This window comes from Pinus tabuliformis, chromosome J (assembly GCF_031772625.1).
Source record: "Pinus tabuliformis cultivar Carrire ecotype Pingquan chromosome J, CPIR1, whole genome shotgun sequence".
Lineage (NCBI taxonomy): Eukaryota > Viridiplantae > Streptophyta > Pinopsida > Pinales > Pinaceae > Pinus > Pinus tabuliformis.
The window spans coordinates 748,362,178-748,383,687 of NC_142295.1; the positions used below are offsets into that span (position 1 = coordinate 748,362,178).

Below are 21,510 nucleotides of genomic sequence, written 5' to 3' on the forward strand. Positions count from 1 at the left end.
ATTGGAAAGAACTATATGATGATTGCAACTTTTGGCCAAGGCCAAGGCATGCCATGGAAACCCTTAGCTTATTGAATGGGGAAAAAACATTGTTTAGGGCCTCAAAATGGCCCTGTAGTTTAGAGCCCAAAAAACCATATAAAGTCTGCCAAGAAGACATAGAATCATTGAGTCAGTGGAAGAGGTTGGTGGCCACTGATATCTGTTGGGGTGCATTGCACTTAGTATTTTAGTAGGACCTCATTAGGATCTACCCTCAAGTGATCATTAGACCCTCTTCAAGACATTATTAGGGGTGAATATGGCCACTTTTCATTCACTACTAAACATTCCCCATCATTTGACACATTTTCTATTTTTCGCTTTTCTATTTTTAGTGGGGAGTGTCGCCTAGGATGACATATGACACTGATAGGACATTCATTGGCGGGTAATATGGATAATTCCACTCCATTAATTCACAATACCTCATGCATAAGGATTCCTAGAGTGAGTATACACTTGCTCCCTACTTTATAATAGCTAGCTCCCAATTTTCTCTCTCCTCCCCTTGTTAAGTGACTTTTAGTCCTATTTTGGTGTTTAACTGGTTAGTTTTTTGCATGTGAGAGTTATTAATCAATTCTAACTAAGTTCTAACTCCACTTACTTCTATTTCACTCCAATTTAGGATACTTTGATAAGGTTAGACCTCCCTATCTATTTTTGACCCACTTGCCAATTAGGGGAAGTGCTTTTGAGTTATATCAAGTACACACACATGGAATCCCAACCTAATTCAAATTAGTTCTTCCTCTCAGAAAATTTATATTGCGTATTCATATTCAACAATAATACAACATCAAATGATCTAGGTGAATCTTCAGATACAATGGCATATAAAAACTCAGAAATCAAAGTGCATAATGAAGTCAACTCAGGACCAAAGTGAAGATCCTGTCTTCCTAATTCCAACGGCGCAAACGGTACTTCAATCCGAGTCCGGATGATGAATTTATCACATAAAGAAGGATTTTTTGATCCTTAAGAAAATGAGGATTTTCCTTTGAAAATGGGTCTTAAGCCTTTAAGGCCAAATCGCAATCGGAGGTCACATAGAAGCAGACTTAAGCAAGGAGCAGTGGAACCCCTGATCACTGATCTCCGATCAAATCGGATCGGCTGATCGGAGGCAACCAGGTCGGAGGACTTACAGATATATATATATATATATATATATATATATATATATATATATATATATATATATATATATATAGATATATATAGATATAGATATATATATATATATAGAGATATATATATATATCAGCGAGCGGGCAGTGCGATCGGCGTTAACACGATTGGCAATCATTATCGGAGCGATATATGAGGGAACACCGATGCGATCGGCCGACGCCGATATCGGCGATTGGCGGTCGGTCATTCCTGATAACCAAGATTGGACACCCTCGATATGCCGATTTGCGACCTCAAGTCAGACCCGATATGGATTATGCGCCCGATTTAATGATTTTTGAAGTTCGGGTATATGGTTTTGGGGTGGATTTCCAATGTTTTTCGGGATTTTTGAAGGCTTATCGCTTCAACGATAGAAGGCCATTTAAAGAGGCGGTTGCGCCCACCGATCATTCCACGACTACCAACCTCTATAATGAACTAGACAAGCTCCGATTTGCATGGGATTCTGTCCAAAGAACCCATTATAAAACATGATTGATGGAAAGAGCACGAGGAGGAGGCATTTTTCTGGTTGCAGCACACTGTTTTGTTGGCAAGAGGTCGAGAAACCATTTTCGTCTGTTTTAGACAGTTTACACGACTCTAGTCCCTTTCATTGCTACGGGACGCATTGGTGCTGCGGACCTCTCCATCTCGGGCATCCATTTCACAGGCCATCTTATAGATTGGAGGTATAAGCCTCTTGTGGACAGTTTGATGAATGTAATTCTCTTTTCTTTCATGCCATTTAATAGAAAGGCCTCCCATTGTTGAGCTGGGCCCAAATACGTAGTCCGAATTGGACGCACTTTGTTATCAAGCCTTGGTGTCTTCTTTTTGTGCCTTTTATGTGTTTACTTCTTCTTTTCTTATGTGCACATTTTTGTGTTAAGCTGCAATATTACATGTAATTCTTTTCTATACATCTATAAGCGAAAACATCCTGGATCAAGTGGTATCAGAGCAGGGATTTTTAGATGTGAATTGCATGTTTGTATGCTAACAAGAGGTAGGCTTCAAAAAGGCAAAGGGAATCTAGAACCTTTCGATCCAGAGGCAGGTCATGCACCTCGGAGAAGAAACATGGCTGAAGATGAAGCTCATATTGAAGACGAGCACAGCTTCAGAAAGACTTTCTATTCAATGGCAGAAAATATCAATCAACTAGTTATAATACTGGAAAAAGCAGAAGAGAGGAACCCAGAAGGACAAGGTTTAGCACATGGGAATGGTGGAGAATACCCCCCTCCTTCTCCTTCTGGTAGTGAAGGTTCTTCTTCCTCTCACCACCGTAATCAGAGAAATCCAAAGGATGCATCTAAGAAACCTTTTTTTAAATTAGATGTTAAATTTGATCTTCCTGTGTTTAATGGTGAAAGTAATGCATAAAAGCTTAACAATTGGATCAGGCGGATTGAGGTTTACTACAGGATTCAGCAAATCATAGAGGATGCGGCAAAGATCCAGCTGGCCTCTCTATGGCTGGGCAACACGGCTCTTGTTTGGTGGGAGAGCAAATTGCAGAGCAGTAAAAATGTGGGTAAGCTCTTTTCCTCATGGTCTGATTTCACTTCTGCGTTAAAGGAATCGTTTTATCCCTTAGGATACAAACAGAAAGCTTTGATGAATTGGAAATATTTAAGGCAAGGCAAGGGGCAGGATGTTTAGAGTTTTACAGAAGAATTTAGGAAGCAAGCACTAAATTTGGGTATTGCACTTGATACACCTGAAGTTGTAACTAAGTATATTGGCTCACTGCATAGTTATATTCGGCATTCATTGTTATTGTTTTAACCAACCACTATTGATTCAGCTAGTGTAGAAGCAATTCATATTGAGAGCAGGGGCAAGAATGAAAGAGAGGATCAGTCCAGAAAGCCACCATTCAAGCCTCCCAATGGCAAATCCAAAGCGAAATGGAAGGGGAAGGAGAAGAAAATAGCAGCAGCCAAAGAAGGAGAGCGGCCTTATTGCAATCATTGCAAGAAGGAAGGCCACGATGACGATCACTGTTGGAAGCAGGACCCAGAAAAGCCTCCAAAGAAGTATGGAGGAAAACGGAAGCAGAAAATAGTGGCAGCAACACAGCAAGACCTTGGATCAGATTCGGGAGATGAAGCGTTGGTCACAGCAGCGGGAACAAAAGGTACCCTTACACCTCCTGTTAATTCTAAATCGCATGAAAGCACCAGTTCTGTAGATGAGTCCCTTTCGAATGATAGAAAAAGAATTGAATTATTTCATATCAGAGTTGTAGTAAATCACACCAAGGTTGAAACTCTGTTTGACACTGGGTCTCAAGCAAACTTAATTGCAGAATCCCTAGTAAAGAAGCTTGGCTTAGAGACAAAACCGCACCCAAAGCCTTACCCGCTGGGATGGATACATGATAAAGCTAAATTGAATGTAACCCAACAGTGCAAGGTAAAATTTGTGATTGTGTCTAAGCTGGTAGACGAAGTAGAGATGGATGTTATACCGCTAGATATCTGTGGCATGGTGTTAGGGAGCCCATACCTGTATGACAGAAAAGCAGTCTTTTTCCACCATGAGAATAAATATCACATCACCAAGGATGGGGTAGAATACATAATGCGGGCTCATCAAAATAAGATTAATGCTAACCTTGTAAGCGCTAGGCAGATGAAACGACTAGTGAATTCCAGTAAAACATGCATGCCTATGGTCGTAAGGGAGAAAGAGGCTGATTTCGTTGATGCATTCTAGGGTTGTGATGGGAAGCATAAGCAGGAATTAATTGAATTAATTTCTAACTATACTGAACTGTTTTAGGAGCCGAAGGGACTACCTCTGAAGAGGGAAATCCAACTATTGCATGACGCCCCTCTACCAAATATCGGCATGTACAGGATGTCGACAGTTGAAATGGAGGAGGTCAAGCGGCAAGTGCAGGAATTGTTGGACCAAGGCATAATCAGGCCGAGCTCCTCTCCATGCGGTTCGCCGATTGTTCTAGTGCCAAAGAAAGACGATAGCTGGAGGATGTGCGTGGATTACCGCGCGCTCAACAAAATATCGGTGATAAATTGTTATCCCCTCCCGCGCATAGATGATTTATTAGACCAATTAAAAAGTGTTGTATATTTCACAAATTTGGATTTGCGCAGTGGCTATCACCAGGTCAGAATTGCGGAGCAGGACGTGTGGAAAACCGCTTTCAAAACCAAGCAAGGGTTGTTCAAATGGATGGTGATGCCATTTAGGTTTGCAACGCTCTAGCCACCTTTATGCAGATTATGAATAATATATTTTAGCCTTTCATTGATGAGTTTGTTCTCGTGTATTTAGATGATATACTAGGGTTTAGCAAGAGTTGGTTTGAACATGTGAGTCATGTAAAGAAAGTGTTTGATGTGCTGAAGAAAGAAAAACTTTTTGTAAAATTGTCATAGTGTGAGTTCAGGAAAACCTCTTTGGGTTACCTAGGTCATATTGTTGGTTATGGTCAGTTAAAAATTGATCCCTCTAAAGTTGAAGCAATTGTAAGTTAGCCTAAGCCTACTAGTGTAATCAAGGTCCGTAGCTTTTTAGGTGCAGTCCAATATTGGAGGAGATTTATTGCTAATTTCTCTGTTATTATAGCACCTTTGCACACATTGACAAGTGTGAAACAAGTCTTCCAATGGGGAGGAAGACAGTAGAAGTCCTTCGAAACATTGAAGGAAAAAATTAGCACCGCGCCAATCTTAGCCTTACCCAATCTCCAACAACCATTTGAGATCGAAACTGATGCCAGCGGTTATGCCATGGGAGTTGTACTGATGCAGCAAAAGAAGCTGATTTGTTACCATTCGAAGAAGTTTTCTCAAGCTGTGATAAACTATCCCACCTATGACAAGGAGCTTTATGCCTTGGTGCAGAGTGTGAAAAAGTGGAAACACTACCTGATCAGCAAGGAGACCATCATCCATATAGATCATCAGCCCTTGCAGTACCTTCAGTCACAAACCAAGTTGTAGCAATCTCGTCATTTCAAGTGGTTGTAGCAATCTCGTCATTTCAATTGGATGGGCTTTCTTCAATAGTTTTATCTAGTAATAAAGTATAAGAAGGGCACTAGCAATAAAGTGGTCGATATGCTATCTCGCCCTCCTATTTCTGCTTCTATTATTTTTCATAATGCTTCGTTATCTTTTGAAAGTTATGTTGAAAAATGTGCTAACGATGATGACTTTAAGGAGGTTTATGCAAAACTAACCCATGGTTCACAGGTGGACAACTATCACTTGTAGGGGAAATTGTTGTATCACCTTAGTAAATTGTGTATTCCCATAGGAGAAAGAGTACATGTAATTCGAGAGGCCCGCACCTCTCTTGTGTCTGGACACTTTGGTGTCGAAAAGACTTTATGTTATGTACAAAGATTTTGTTTTTGGCCTCATATGGAAAACATTGTGACTCGCTATGTAAAGGGTTGTGTGATGTGTTCTGTTTCAAAGCCCTTTAATAGAAAACTTGGGCTCTACACACCACTCCCTATTCCGAGTCGTCCATGGGAAAGTGTGTCAATGGACTTTGTAGGAGGTTTACCTTTGTCTAGGAAGAGTCACGACTATTTGTATGTCGTCGTTGACCGTTTCAACAAAATGTGTATTCTTATGCCTTGTAAAAAGTAGATTACTGTAGAGCAGACTGCTTCTCTTTTCTTTCAGCATGTTTGGGTCCACTTTGGATTACCCACATCAATTGTGTAAGATCAAGACACTCGCTTTCTTGGGGAGTTCTGGACTAACTTGTGGAGGATGATGGACACCAAACTGAAAAGAAGCACGACTTTTCACCCACAGACCGACGGACAGAGAGAGGTGGCTAACCGTACCATGGTACACTTATTACAAGGCTATTGTGGGAACCATCCAAGTTGTGGGATGAAAATCTCCCCTATATACAACATTCCTATAACTAAGCAGTGCATTCATCAACACAGCGTTCACCATTCGAGACATGTTTTGGTTACCTGCCAAAGGAACCTTTTGATATGGTCTTTGGAAGGGAGGATGGCTCCAATGGATGTAATGATAAGGAAAAAGCTCAACAGTTCATTCAACGAATCAAATTGATTCACCAGGCAGTCCAAGAGAAGTTGGAAAAAAGTCAAGCCCATTATAAGGCTCGACATCAGCAAAGACAGGATGAAGGGAGAAGGAAAGAAGTTGCAGCCAATCCGGTATGGACCATTCACCATATTGGAGAAGATTGGGAACAATGCCTTTCGTCTTGACTTGCCGGTATATATGCAGATGTACTCAGTAGTGAATGTGGAGAACCTGAAGCTGTATGAACCACCTTTGATCATGGACATTGATGAGGTGGGCACAATTCCTACCATCGATGATTTTGCACCAAAATATCTCGATGAGTTTCCCGAAGACATCATCCTTGACAAAAGAACTAGGACTTCACGGCGAGGAGATGTAGAATACCTTCAATTTGGATTCAAGGGAATGCATCCCAACAAGGCCAGATGGCTGGAGAAAGAGAAAGTGAGGGCACAGTTCCCTCACTTGCCAATTGACTAATGAAAAGCTTTTGGCGGTCCAAAAGCTCCTCAATGGGGAGGATTGATCCAGGTGGATCTTCAGATACAATGGCATGGAAAAACTCAGAAATCAAAGTGAGCAGAATGAAGTCAACTCAGGACCAAAGCGGAGATCTCGTCTTCCTGATTCCAATGGCGCAAACGGTACTTCAATCCGAGTCCGGATGATGAAGTTATTGCACAAAGAAGGATTCTTTGATCCTTAAGAAAATGAGGATTTTCCTTTGAAAATGGGTCTTAAGCCTTTAAGGCCAAATCGCAATCAGAGGTCGCATAGAGGCGGACTTAAGCAAGGAGCAGTGGAACCCCCGATCGTCGATCTTCGATTAGATCGAATCAACGGATCAGAGGCAACCAGATCGGAGGACTTATATATATATATATATATATATATATATATATATATATATATATATATATATATATATATATATATATATATATATGTATATATATCGGCGAGCGGGCAGTGCAATCGGTGATAACATGATCGACGATCATTATCGGAGCGATATATGAGGGAACGCCGATACGATCGGCCAACGCTGATATCGGCGGTCGGTCATTCCCAATAACCAGGACTGGACACCCCCGATATGCCGATTTGCGACCTCAGGTCAGACCCGATATGGAATATGCACTCGATTTAATGATTTTTGAAGTCCGGGTATATGGTTTTGGGGTGGATTTTCAGTGTTTTTCAGGATTTTTGAAGTCTTATCGCTTCAACAATAGAAGGCCATTTAAAGAGGCGGTTGTGCCTGCTGATCATTCCACGACTACCGACCTCTATAATGAACTAGACAAGCTCCGATTTGCATGGGATTCTGTCCAAAGAACCCATTATAAAACACGATTGATGGAAAGAGCATGGGGAGGAGGAATTGTTGTAGCACATTGTTTCGTTGGCAGGAGGCCGAGAAAGCATTTTCATCTATTTTAGATAGTTTACATCACTCCAACCCCTTTCATTGCTGCGGGACACATTGGTGCTGCAGACCTCTCCATCTTAGGCATCCATTTCACAGGCCATCTTGCAGATTGGAGGTATAAGCCTCTTGTGGACATTTGATGAATGTAATTCTCTTTTCTTTCATGCCATTTAATAAGAAAGACCTCCCCATTGTTGAGCCGGGCTCGGAGACATAGTCCGAATTGGACGAACTCCGTTATCAAGCCTTGGTGTCTTCTTTTTGTGCCTTTTATGTGTTTACTTCTTCTTTCTTATGTGCACACTTTTGTGTTAAGCTACAATTTTACATGTAATTCTTTTCTATACATCTATAAGCGAAAACATCCTGGATCATCAAATTGCATGACTAATTCAAATTGTATTCTTGGTTCATTTGTAAATTCTCTGTATTTTTATTCTCTTATTTCTTGTTTTGCAAGTAGTTAGTCTAGTATTTTTTCATGCTTAGATCATTCAATTGTGCTTAAAATCCAAAAAATCAACCTAGATCACATAAGGCACATAAACGTTTAAAATCATTATCTATGAATTCAAGTCTTCGAATGAGAATTCCATTCACAACCTTGGTAGCATAAAGAATAACCTGTCAGTTTAAGAACCAAACTTCATCCCATCGACAATCCACCCAACAAACCACATGCATTCACCTATAAAAAAATCCCAATTCGTAAAAAACTTCTTTAAACTACCTAAGATAATTACCCCTTTACACATAGTCACATGAGCTATTAATACCTAAGGTTTATGTTTTTATACTAACATATGGAGGGTAAATCTTTACATAGGGATGCCCATCCCCCTCACATCCAAAGAAAGTATTTTCATTTTGTAACCCTAACAAAGGGCCCAACATCTTTAAGATCCCAAGTTAGTGTGTTTTTGTTTTCCTTGTAAGATCTCTAATACTTCTTCGTTACGTGTGTGAAACATGTGTAATCTCCTACCCACTTCAAGTTCCCTCCCTCCCCTTTTATAGTCCAATCCTAAGCCCCCAATTAGACAAGCTCCCCCATCCCCTACCAGTCTATTCAACTGCAACTGATAGGATTTCCTATAAAAATTGTCCCCAATGAGGTGGATTGGGAACTCATCTACAAGCCCTTTGGCTCATTCGATGATTATAACAAAAGACCCTTCAAAGCCTCAAGTGGGGAGGTGTTTGTAGCACAATTCAATGTATAATTTTCCCTCAGGGACTCCACCAACTCCACAAAGTCCAAAAACCTTGTAAAACCCTCTTATTATTAATTATTACGCAATTCAAATCCACCTTCAACTACAAAATAGGTAAAGGGGGAAATGTCGCTTTGAAGTTTATTAGAGGTTGGAGGCAATACTTCCTATGCTTACTAGATGTTGGAGGAAATTCTCCTACACTCGTTAGAGGTTGGAGGCAATACTTCCTACACTTGCTAGAGGTTGGAGGTAATAGTTCTTGCATATCCTTGGAACATTCACTAGTTATTCTCACCATGCCATTTACATCCAAGCCATCATAACTTCAATTGAAAGGCCTATTGCACCCCCAACACTTGTTACCACCCATTTGTCTCCCACCATTTATGTAAATATTGTGGTAAATGTAAAAGATTATCTAACTTACACGATTTCCTATCTTCTAGAGACTTCCTTGACTTCACACCTCCCTATGGATTTTGATGGATTTATTGTGCTTGAAGGACTCCTTCTCCTTTACTCAACCTACTTGATGCACTGTCGCTCAAAGAGGGTTGAGGCTCATACCAAAGAAGAATTTTGACTATCAAAATACTGAGAGTTTTCAGGGCTTTCCTTCATCATTTTGATTTCATTTGTTGATTATGGGCTTTTATCTAATGAGTGCATCGTCAAGGAGTGTGTTGAAAATGCAACAAGATGATGGAGCTTAGTGAAAAGAAGTCGCCTTCACTAAGTGGGCCGCAGGCTATTTTTGGTGTAAAGTCTATTTTTAGACTATGTCTATTTTTAGACATATGGATCATGGTCTATGAGTTGCAGGATGCTATTTGTGGATGATTGGTCATGTTGGTAAAAATAGATGTACTTCTATTTTTAGACATATGGGTGGAGTCTATTTTTAGACTGCCAGGCTAAAAATAGAACAATCGAATATTATTAGCTCTTAATAATATTTGGACTATAAACATTATCTTATCCTCTTGGAGCACTTCAGTTTGAGCTACGGATGTGGCACATGTAACTGTCAGAAGGAAATACACTTTTCTTATGGGTCAGTTGAGCTATTGCATGATGGACTTCAGTTAGAACTCAAGTGATTGAGTTTGGTGGAGTTGATTGAGGAGTTAATGGAGTTGTGTTCAGTTTGACTTGGTTGAACTAGTTGTATTTAGTCTAACTGCAGAATACACTAGTGATGAGTGATGTGAATTAATTATTAATTAATTCACTAATTATTAACTTATAAAGAAACTAAAGAATACATCAGTTAACTCAATGCATGGACAGTTCAGTGGAGACAGGTGTTAGAGGTGGAGACTACTATCAGTTGTGACTATAGTTGTACATGAGATTTGCACATGCATTGATGGAGATTGCCAATGAGGATTGCGCAGTACAAGCCAAGGAAAATGAGCTTGGATCATTCCTATTCTTGCTTTGGATTGCGCAGTAGAGGCAGGCAGACAACAGAGGAGATTTGAACCTGCGACTTGATTCAGGTCTAAGCTAGTTTGTGTGTAGCAGGTGGAGATAGTACTGAGTACTTGTGAGGAGTATTGTACTATGTATTGTTACATGTTCTCTATCATTATAATATACAGATAGTTGGGGGTTTTCAGCTATATGCTTTCCCCAGTTACATACTGTGTTGATATGTGTTATTGATGTGTTTCAATGTGCGCATGAGAATGTTTTGATTCTGCAAATTGATGATCAACAAAGAGGAGGTTATGTATTATGCATGCATTCCGCAAATAGTGTATAATCAGGATAATCTCTGTGAATAAGTGTCATATTATTCAAAATTTCTACATGGTATCATAGCAGAGTTGATCATCAGATCTATTATTCAGAGAGTGTTTACATTTTATTTCTTCAGGCAGAGTCTGTAATCGGGCCAGGTAGCCTCTGGATTCATCCTTCTTTTCGAAAGTGAGATATCCGGTAAAATCCCATACAGTCAATCTCTGTACGAGAAATACTTTGTTCTCACGAATTTTAGATCAGAAGCGGTTGAGTTTTGAGCTGGTGGAATTCGAATTTGCAGCAGTGTTTTCTTGGTGTCAAAGTTGAAATGTCTTTCAACGGATTGCGATTGGAGTATGCTCTTGAGGGCAGCTCGAATTATATTGCATGGAAAGACAGGATGGAGGCGGTGTCAGATGACAATGGGCTGAATGAGTTCATAGAGGCTGAGGTCCCAAAGCCTACTGATGCTGATCACGTTGAGGCTTGGCAAAAGAAGACAGCAAAGTGTCAAAGGATTCTATTGGAGGGCATGAAGGATCACATTATGTCCAGCCTGCATGGAAAGGCTTCTCCATATTTGATGTGGAAAGCGTTGACAGATTTATTCCAAAGCAAGAGCGACCAAAGGAATTTGGCGCTCAAGGATAAACTCAGAAACATTAAGTGTGAGAAAGGAAGTATCTCACGAAGTTCACTCAATGCCTGGATGAGCTGGGAAGTGTGGGGGTGACTGTCGATGATTAGGACTTGGTGAGCTTGTCTCTCCTTGGTCTTCTGAAGAGTTGGCATTCCTATCAGGACTCTGTCAATGGTCGAGAGAAATTGCCAGGATGGGAGAGACTTTGGTCAGATCTTGTGCAGGAGGAGATCAGGCGGAATACCAAGGACGGATCTTCATCAAAGGCATCTGATGAAGAAAATTGTGCTTTGGCTACCAAAGCAAAGAAGGGGAAGAACAAGAAAGCTTCTCATTCCGGTGCAAAAGGCAAGAAGCAGGACATGTCCAAGGTGAAGTGCTTTCACTGTCACCAGCACGGACATTATGCCACAAATTGTCTGCAGAAGAAGAAAAATAAGCAAGCTGTTGGATCTGCAGCGGGAGAGGCCTTAGCCTCGCAGTTTGAGCTGGATTTTTCGTTGATCTCATGCTTCGTATCAAGTGTGATGGGATCGGTATGGTTCTTGGACAGTGGTGCGTCTTTTCACATGACAGGAGATCGAGATTTGTTTTCTGATCTGGAGGAGAAAGATCTTGGAGTGCACATCGAGATGGGCGATGATGGTAGATACAGTGCGACCGGTATCAGTACCATTTCCTTTGAGAGGGAGTCTGGTAAACCCTTCGTATTGAAGGAAGTGATGCATGTTCCAGGATTGAAGAAGAATCTTATCTCTGTGGTGATGTTAGAAGACAAGGGATATGATGTTGTTTTCAGCGAGGGAAAGGCTTTCCTGCGCAGTAAGAAAACTGGAGAAACCCGGAAGATAGGGGTTCGAGTCAGGAACCTTTATCAATTGCATGTAGATGGCTGCGCAGCAATGGCATGCAAGGCAGAAGGATTGGTGAGCCGGGATGATGGCGAGCTGTGGCACAGGAGATTGGGCCACCTTCACCATGGAGCCTTAAAGATACTGCAGCAGATTACTACTGGGATTCCTAAAGGAACTCTTGCGCAGTCAGATCAGTGCAAGGGGTGTACTTTGGGAAAATTTGTGAAAGCCACCTTTCACGAGAAGGATAGTCGTGCCACGATGATCCTTGAGAGAATTCACACAGACGTGTGTGGACCTTTCTCAGTAGCTTCGACAGCTAAGCACAGGTACTATGTGATCTTTGTTGATGATTTCTCTCGGAAGTGTTGGATCTTCTTCATGCAGAAGAAGAGCGATACATACTCAAAGTTCTGTGAGTTCAAAGCACTGGTCGAGAGGGAATCGGGGAAGAAGGTGAAGGCTCTTAGGAGCGACAATGGTGGTGAATTCATCTCTAGCGAGTTCAAGGATTTCTGCAGTGCAGAAGGGATTTGAAGAGAGCTCATAGCTCCCCATAACCCACAGCAAAATGGGGTTGCTGAGTGGAAGAACAGAACGATCGTGGGTCTTGCGCGGGCGATGTTGCATGATCAGGGCCTACCCCTTCACTTGTGGGTGGAAGCATGCAATACTGCAGTATATGTGCAGAACCGTTGTCCTCACAGGATACTTGGCATGAGTACACCCGAGGAGGCTTATTCTAGTAAGAGGCCTGATATTTCTCATTTGAGGATTTTTGGTTCTAACGTTTACATGCATGTGACAAAGGATGCCAGGAAGAAGCTAGAGCTGACCACAAAGGTTGGGATATTTGTGGGGTACACTGATACGCCCCACAACTATCGTGTGTATTTGCCAGATAGTCGTAAGACTGTTGTGCGACGGGATATCAAATTTCAGGAGGAGAAAGCCATGAAGTGTTTGCTTGAAAGGGAGCCACACTTGCATCCAGATGAGGACCTATTAGTTCCTAAGGATGAGCTTCAGGATGTGGATCAGCCACAAGATGAAGTTCATGGAGTGGAGGAGACCACTCATGCAGCGCCAACCATCAGAGGGAAAAAGCGCATTACAGAAACTAAGCGATTGGCTCAAGATGCAGAGAAGGTTGTAAGACCACCTACAGCACAGCGCAGACAGAGACAATCACCTAATCGGTACACTGGATACATGGCTCTTGGGAGCAAATGTGTCGTGACGATCCATCCTCTTTCGAGGAAGCTGTGGAGGATCCCGCATGGGTAGATGCCATGGTGGAAGAGTATGATTCGATTGTCAGAAACAGTGCATGGGAGATTGTCCCAAGACTGGAGGGGAAATTAGTGGTGGGTTTGAGATGGATCTACAAAGTGAAGCAGGCAACTGACGAGAGTGTGGAGAAGTACAAGGCAAGATTTGTTGCCCGAGGCTTTTCACAAATAGAGGGGATCGATTATGAGGAGACCTTTGCACCTGTCACAAGGTATTCTTCCATATGGACGATTCTTGCTCTCTCAGCGCAGATGGGGTGGCACATTCATCAGATGGATGTGAAGACTACGTTCCTCAACGGAGTCATTGAGGAGGAGGTGTACATAGAGCAGCCCGAAGATTTCAAGATCTTCAGCAGCGAGTCGCATGTGTGCAGGCTCAAGAGAGTGATGTATGGGTTGAAACAAGCAGCACGTGCTTGGTACACACAGATAGACAATTATTTCACTGAACTTGGATTCTCCAAGAGTGAGGTGGATCCTAACCTATACCAGATTGTGGTGGAGGGTAAGTTGCTTATCATTGTACTTTATGTAGATGATTTGATTTTGACGGGAGATGAGTTGTTGATACTTTCATGCAAGGATGATCTTGCTAGGGAGTTTGAGATGAAGGACTTGAGCCTCCTTCATTATTTCCTGGGATTGGAAATTTGGCAGCGCAGTGATGGACTATTTGTTTCTTAGGGTAAGTATGCTCAGGAGATACTAGAGAAGTTCAACATGCATGACTGCAAGCCTGTTGATACTCCTCTTCCTGGAGGTTGGAGGAAGGAGGATGCTACTTCAGCGGAGGTAGTGGATGCCACTGTTTATCGACAGTTGGTGGGGTCGCTTATGTATCTAGTCAATACACGACCCGATATATGCTATGTTGTTAACCAGCTTTCACAAGCTATGGTTAAGCCAACCAAGCTCTTTTGGAAGGCAGGCAAGCATGTATTGCGTTATCTCATAGGCACATCGGGATATGGATTGTGGTACAGACAGGAGGATGAGGTGAAGCTATGTGGCTTCACGGATGCAGATTGGGCAGGGAGCCCAACGGACAGAAAGAGCACATCTGGAGGGATTTTCAGTATCGAGTCAACAACAGTTTCTTGGTACAGCAGGAAGCAGAGATCCGTGGCACTCAGTTCAGTAGAGACCGAGTATATGGCAGCAAGTTTGGTTGCATGCGAGGCTATATGGATGAGGAAGATCCTGGTCAGGTTGTTCGGGTCACACTTGGAGCCTACAGTGATTTATTGTGATAACCAGAGTTGCATTAAACTCTCGGCTAATCCAGTATTTCATGATATATCCAAGCACATTGACATCAGGTACCATCATATCAGAGATTGTGTGCACCAGAGAATCATGTTACTTTCATACATTCCAACAGAGGATCAGGATGTTGATATCTTGATGAAGGCGCTCACCGGGAGCAAATTAGAATACCACCGAGGCAAGATAGGGGTTGCAGATAATCCATATCTTGTTGAGAGGGAGTGTTGAAAATGCAACAAGATGATGGAGCTTAGTGAAAAGAAGTCGCCTTCACTAAGTGGGCCGCAAGCTATTTTTGGCTCAAAGTCTATTTTAGACTATGTCTATTTTTAGACATATGGATCATGGTCTATGAGTTGTAGGATGCTATTTGTGGATGATTGGTCATGTTGGTAAAAATAGATGGACTTCTATTTTTAGACATATGGGCAGAGTCTATTTTTAGACTGCCAGGCTAAAATTAGAACAGTCGAATATTATTAGTTCTTAATAATATTTGGACTATAAACATTATCTTATCCTCTTGGAGCACTTCAGTTCGAGCTACGGATGTGGCACATGCAACTGTCAGAAGGAAATATTCTTTTCTTATGGGTCAGTTGAGCTATTGCATGTTGGACTTCAGTTAGAACTCAAGTGATTGAGTTTGGTGGAGTTGATTGAGGAGTTGATGGAGTTGTGTTCAGTTTGACTTGGTTGAACTAGTTGTATTTATTCTAACTGCAGAATACACTAGTGATGAGTGATGTGAATTAATTATTAATTAATTCACTAATTATTAACTCATAAAGCAACTAAAGGATACATCAGTTAACTCAGTGCATGGACAGTTCAGTGGAGATAGGTGTTAGAGGTGGAGACTACTATCAGTTGTGACTATAGTTGTGCATGAGATTTGCACATGCATTGATGGAGATTGCCAATGAGGATTGCGCAGTACAAGCCAAGGAAAATGAGCTTGGATCATTCCTATTCTTGCTTTGGATTGCGCAGTAGAGGCAGGCAGACAGCGGAGGAGATTTGAACCTGTGACTTGATTCAGATCTGAGCTAGTTTGTGTGTAGCAGGTGGAGATAGTACTGAGTACTTGTGAGGAGTATTGTACTATGTATTGTTACATGTTCTCTATCATTATAATATACAGATAGTTGGGGGTTTTCAACTGTATGCTTTCTCCGGTTACATAGTGTGTTGATATGTGTTATTGATGTGTTTCAATGTACGCATGCGAATGTTTTGATTATGCAAATTGATGATCAACGTAGAGGAGGTTATGTATTATGCATGCATTCCGCAAATAGTGTATAATCAGGATAATCTCTGTGAATAAGTGTCATATTATTCAAAATTTCTACAGAGTGCTCCTTTTTCTTCCGTACTTTCTTCACAAATCGTCTTTCACAATCATCCACCACATGCCTAATTGCATGGCATCATGTGAACCTAAAGGAACATTGCCAAAATCTAAAGATTGTGTGGATTCCCATTCCCAATTTCAACATCGATGCTCCTTGCCAACCTCTTCAAAATGTCAATTTTGACTAGGACTCTCACCTCCATTCTCTACACGAAAAACTTGTTTTGTTGATCAACCATCAAGGTCTTACCTAGGTGATTGCCTAAGTCCCTAAGAAATTTGTCATTCTAAATTTATAGGTAGCCATAGAAGCTTTACCCATATTGGTGAGTTCCTTTAGCTCCTGCCTAGGGTCAAAGCACAAATGCCATAACTTAAGATTAAGGGATCAAGTTCCTTAGAACCATTGGCTTCCTAGCACCTTCATCCAACCTCCTTAGATTGGAAAACAAAACATAGCCATCATCTAGCCAAAAAATGAAAAGTAAGGTAGCATCCCACAAACCATTCCCATGATAATTTTATCCAATCTTGAATATATTATTCTAAAAGAGAGATTCCAAAGAAACAACCTGCTAATATCTTCCCAACATAATCGAGCATGTCCTCCACTCTAAGATATTCATCGATTGTTATTTTTACTATGTCTTCCTTCATCTTAATAATATTTTTTCTCTTCTTTGAATCCACTATCTTATCTGTCACCATAGACTCCACATGGCCTAGCTCGACAGACCTTATCGACTCCGCTAAATCCAAGGAAGAGCCCATAAAACCCTTAGCCGACACACTTTCTTCATGCCTAATACCTCTACCACTACACAATGTTTCTAAAAACCCTTCAATCTCTTTAAAAAAACCCAAATGTTCGAATGAAAGGTGACAAGTAATGGCTATTAGAGAGGACTATGTTTGAAGTAAATGCAAGGAGGTCCATAGTGGGTGCTTCAATTGAGTCACGATAAATCTCAGTCTTCTTAGGGAATTGCCCCTCTAACTTGAACACTTGAACAACCTCCACCTCAATGACCATATCATAGAAACAATTAGAGATTGAATCTTGTATCTTATCATCTCCATAGATCAATATTACTTTTCCAACTTTCCATCATTCCCTTGCCACATCCCCATTGTGCTCAACACTCCCATTCTCCATCACATGAATTGACCCATGCACATAGGCATACAACTATGATAAAAAAGATCCACAACATCCACTAGGTCCATGACATAGTCTACTAACCTAACACACATAAACATTAAATCTTTGAGAATATCATTTGTATCAAACACAAACCTCCCACCTAAATTTTTTGTAGAACCTTAAATATAAAAAAACAATTATAAAGCAAACAAATTAATTTCTAACAATTTCCCTTAATTCCTTTTTTTTTGTAGAGCCTTAAATATAAAAATACAATTATAAAGCAAACAAATTAATTTCTAACAGTTTCCCTTACATCCTATCTACTAAAATTAAACTATAACAATCATATATATATAGACATACATTACTACGCCGTAAGGCGTTTCCCTCTGAAATGGACTCCCCCAAATGCCTTTTTGTCCTAATCGTAGCCGTTAGATCTTTTGTTAGACGATTGAACAAAAATCAGCCATCTAATTTAATAAAAAAATGTTTTAAAACATTAAAAAACCTTAAAAAGCGTTATTAGGGCAATGAACAATGCCCTCCGCTTGACATCTGTGCGCTTTTTACAGAGGAGTTCTAGATAGAGTCCGTTTGAATTCTTAGTGGAGTTTATGGCAATGAACTCCAGCACCGGCGAAGCCTTTTCGTCACCTCAAGGATGGCGTTAAAGTCCCTTTTGTTGGTGAAATTAGGTGGGTATTTTTGAAGGAGGCAGTGAAAGTATGGCTGCGAAATCCGAAAAATTTGGCACTGTTAATATGGGGTATTGCTGTGGCAGTATCTGGAGCTATTCTTTTTTTTGGTTCTGGTTGGCTTTTTTAACAGGGTCGTGCCTAAAAAGAGTGAGAGGGATGCCTGGTTTGAGGTCAATAATCAAATTCTAAATGCGCTTTTTATCATGATGTGACTTTATCTACATCCACAACATTGTTATCATCTTTTTCTTCTCATTAGATGGAAACCAGAGGACATTGTCAATCTTAGAAAGGTCTACTATAAAAATGAGACTTACAAACCTCATGAGTGGGCACACATGATGGTAGTTGTGCTACTTTTGTAAATAAATTGTTTTGCGCAGTATGCGCTCTGTGGTCTGAATTGGGGCTATAAGAGATCACAGCGTCCGGCTATTGGAGTGGGTTTGTGCGTTTCTGTTGCAATAGGCGCCCCTGTTGCAGCTGGTCTTTATCTTATCCTGAGTCCTCTTGGGAAAGATTACGAAGCCGAAGGTGATTTGGAGACTACGGTTATAAGTATCACTGATGCAGATGCAAATGTTATTAGGATAGATGATAACTCTGTGAAAAACAAATCTACATACGCGCGGCTTGAGAAGAAATACTCTCTTCTTAGAAGAGGTAGTAAAAGAATGGAACCTAAACCGGAATGGCAGGGAGGTCTATTTGACTGCTGGAGTGATCCTTCTGTTGCATTTTTTTCAACATTTTGTGGGTTCTACGTTTTTGGGTGGAATATGGATAGACTGGGGTTTGGGAACATGTATGTGCACATAGTGACCTTCATTTTGTTGTGCATGGCCCCTTATTAGATCTTCACCTTGGCTGCTATCAATATTGATAATGAGAATATTCGGGAAGGTCTTGGTATCATTGGGATCATTCTTTGCGTGTTTGGGCTTCTGTACGGTGGGTTTTGGAGGATTCAGATGCAGAAGAGGTTTGGCTTACCTGGAAATGGCTGCTGTTGTGGGCAGCTTAATGTGACAGATCTAATGCAGTGGCTTTTCTGTGGTGTTTGTTCTCTCTGTCAAGAGGTTCACACTGGGAATTTCTATGAAGTCTGTGAGGATAAACTCTATTCTAAAAAATATCTTGGCCAAGATTCACAAGACCTGAGAGATGCTTCACCGAGTTTGGCTCCGTTGGGTCATGAACCAGGATCACCAGCTTTGAATTCACCCTCTTGGGTCAAATCAGACATGTCACCAAATTTGAATGCTCAAGCTTCAGTGTCGCCAGTTTTGAGTCCAATGCATTATTCCATTGAAAACTCTCTTCCTCCACAGGGTATGCCCCTTGTGCGGGAAGGGTCGACATTTCCTTTGTCTAACTTTCTTTCAGCGGAAACTCATATTACGATTTCTCCAGATTCAGAATCAGCGGATGCACATAACGTGGCAGCTCAAATAGAAAATCTAAAGAGGGACGGCTATCCGATGAATGCACCCATTCCCCAGAGACTCGAAAAATAAGAATAGGGCATTAACGCAATCATACTCCTATGGTTGATGGCTGGAAGGTTAAATTGAATTACCCTGGAAACTTGTCCAGTATTAAGATGCATCTAGACATTGACTTGTTCTGTAGCTTTCTGCAGTGCCCATTGTTACAGTTTACACTTCAGGTTTGGTTGATTCTTTTCTTTATTCGATACAGTGGTTAGATAGAAACGTTCATTGGCATTGTTCTTTAGTCCATGAAACCTTACCTTACTTAGAAGGGGTTGATTGGTGCAGGAACAACATTTCGAGCTTTACAGATCATCCATCCGTCTTTTATGTTGCTCCATGGACTGTGAAAGTAAGAAATGTGAGATAAGAGAAGTCAACAATTCCTCACTAATGTATATTTGTCTGCAAATACGCAGAATATGAGATTCTTATTTTTAACTGTGTTGATGCAATTTAATTTTGCTTTCTCATCTAAATTATCTAACTGAATCCTCTGTAGTGAGTTAGTAATATATTTTGGGACAAATTGCATTACCTGTACTGAACCACATCCTAACATGGAATATTGCCCGTGTATGGTTTGCATTTATGTTCTGTACATTCAAATTTACATGATTTATGGTTCTATGGACAAAGTTGGATAGTTCTTTCTAATTCTTGATCACTATGTGGATCCAATACATTGAACTTGGAGCATTGCTGACAAATGAAGAGGATTTTAAAAGAAAAGTTATGCCTTCATCTGATCTACAACCTGTGAGGGAAATTTTACTTCTATCTAGCTCAGGCTACCTCTCCATAAAACACTACCTTTTGGTAGCAAAAGTGGAAAAAGGCAAACCTCTAGAGCTGGAGGCGAATGAAGAGGAGCAGGGCAAACTTTCCAGAGCTGGGAGGGAATGAAGGGGAGCAGTGGGAGTCTAACACAGGTGGACTAAAAGTGAGTCATGTTCGACTCAAGGAGACAAGGATGAGCTGGTCTGGTGATTCTCTACCCCCAGACTCGGTTTCAATGCAATGCAATGTTTGTTAACAGATCGGCCTGATGGAATCTAATGGCAGTGGAAACCACTTTGGAAAATCAAGTCCCCACTAAAAGCATGAAGCAAGGATCTTCATGTGGCTGGCCATATAGAACAAGGCCCTACTCTGTGTAAGTACTACATGGTACAGAAGAGGATTGGACATGGGCCAAGTCGATGTACTTTATACAAGCTGGATGAGGAAGCTATAGGAGATCATCTTGCCCATATTCTTCCCCATTGTGGGCTGGAATGGATAGCCTGATACGGGTAGGAGGTGCTGGGCAAGGTGAAACTAAAGTAGTAAGTTTTACACAGTGGCAGTAGAAGCCAGATTTAAAAGAATTCAAAGCTTTACTCTTGATAGTTGGGAATTTGGTTTGCAAGGAACGTTGACGCTTTTGAAGGGAGATTCATCCCACCTTTCCAGTGTGCATCCCAGCACAGATTTATATTTGCTAGTTATATAACTCTTCCCAAAGCAATGCTTGAGAGGCAGCCTTTTCACGATTTTGACGGAGCAAGCCAAGGATCTCCTCCCAAATATAAATATAAAGCAAGTGGCATAATTTTTTTTAAGACACCCACTTTTTCAGGGTCAAGGCCAGATTGGGAGAGGAATTTGACAGTTATGCTGAGCTCCTTGCTTTGAAATTGCTTATTAATATACTTTGTAAAAAGGGGTTCAAGCTTCAGATTTTTGGTGGTAATAAATTCGATGAAGGGTGAATTTACGGTGGGGAAATGGTCTTAATTCTGATTTTTGATGAGTTAAAAGGTCGATTTCTGACTCCATTTCTTTTTTCATCATGCCTACAGAGAACTCAACTCTGAAATTGATCTTTGGTGACTCAATTAGTGGTAATAATTTGTATGAAGGATGAATTTAGAATGGGGATCTGGTCTGAATTCAATCTCTGGTGACTCAATTGATGGTAATAATTTGGATGAAGGGTGAATTTAGAATGGGGATCTGGTCTTAATCCTGATCTTTGATAAGTTAAAAGGTCAATTTCTGTTTTTAACTCCATTTCCTTTTTAACAAATCATGTT

The 21,510-nt window shown here is 40.9% G+C and overlaps 1 pseudogene; it reads left to right on the plus strand.

Annotated features, from left to right (window-relative positions):
* The first annotated feature begins 2,304 nt into the window (after window positions 1–2,304).
* LOC149228888 (uncharacterized) lies at window positions 2,305–19,772 on the plus strand (annotated as a pseudogene).
* The last annotated feature ends 1,738 nt before the right edge of the window (window positions 19,773–21,510 follow it).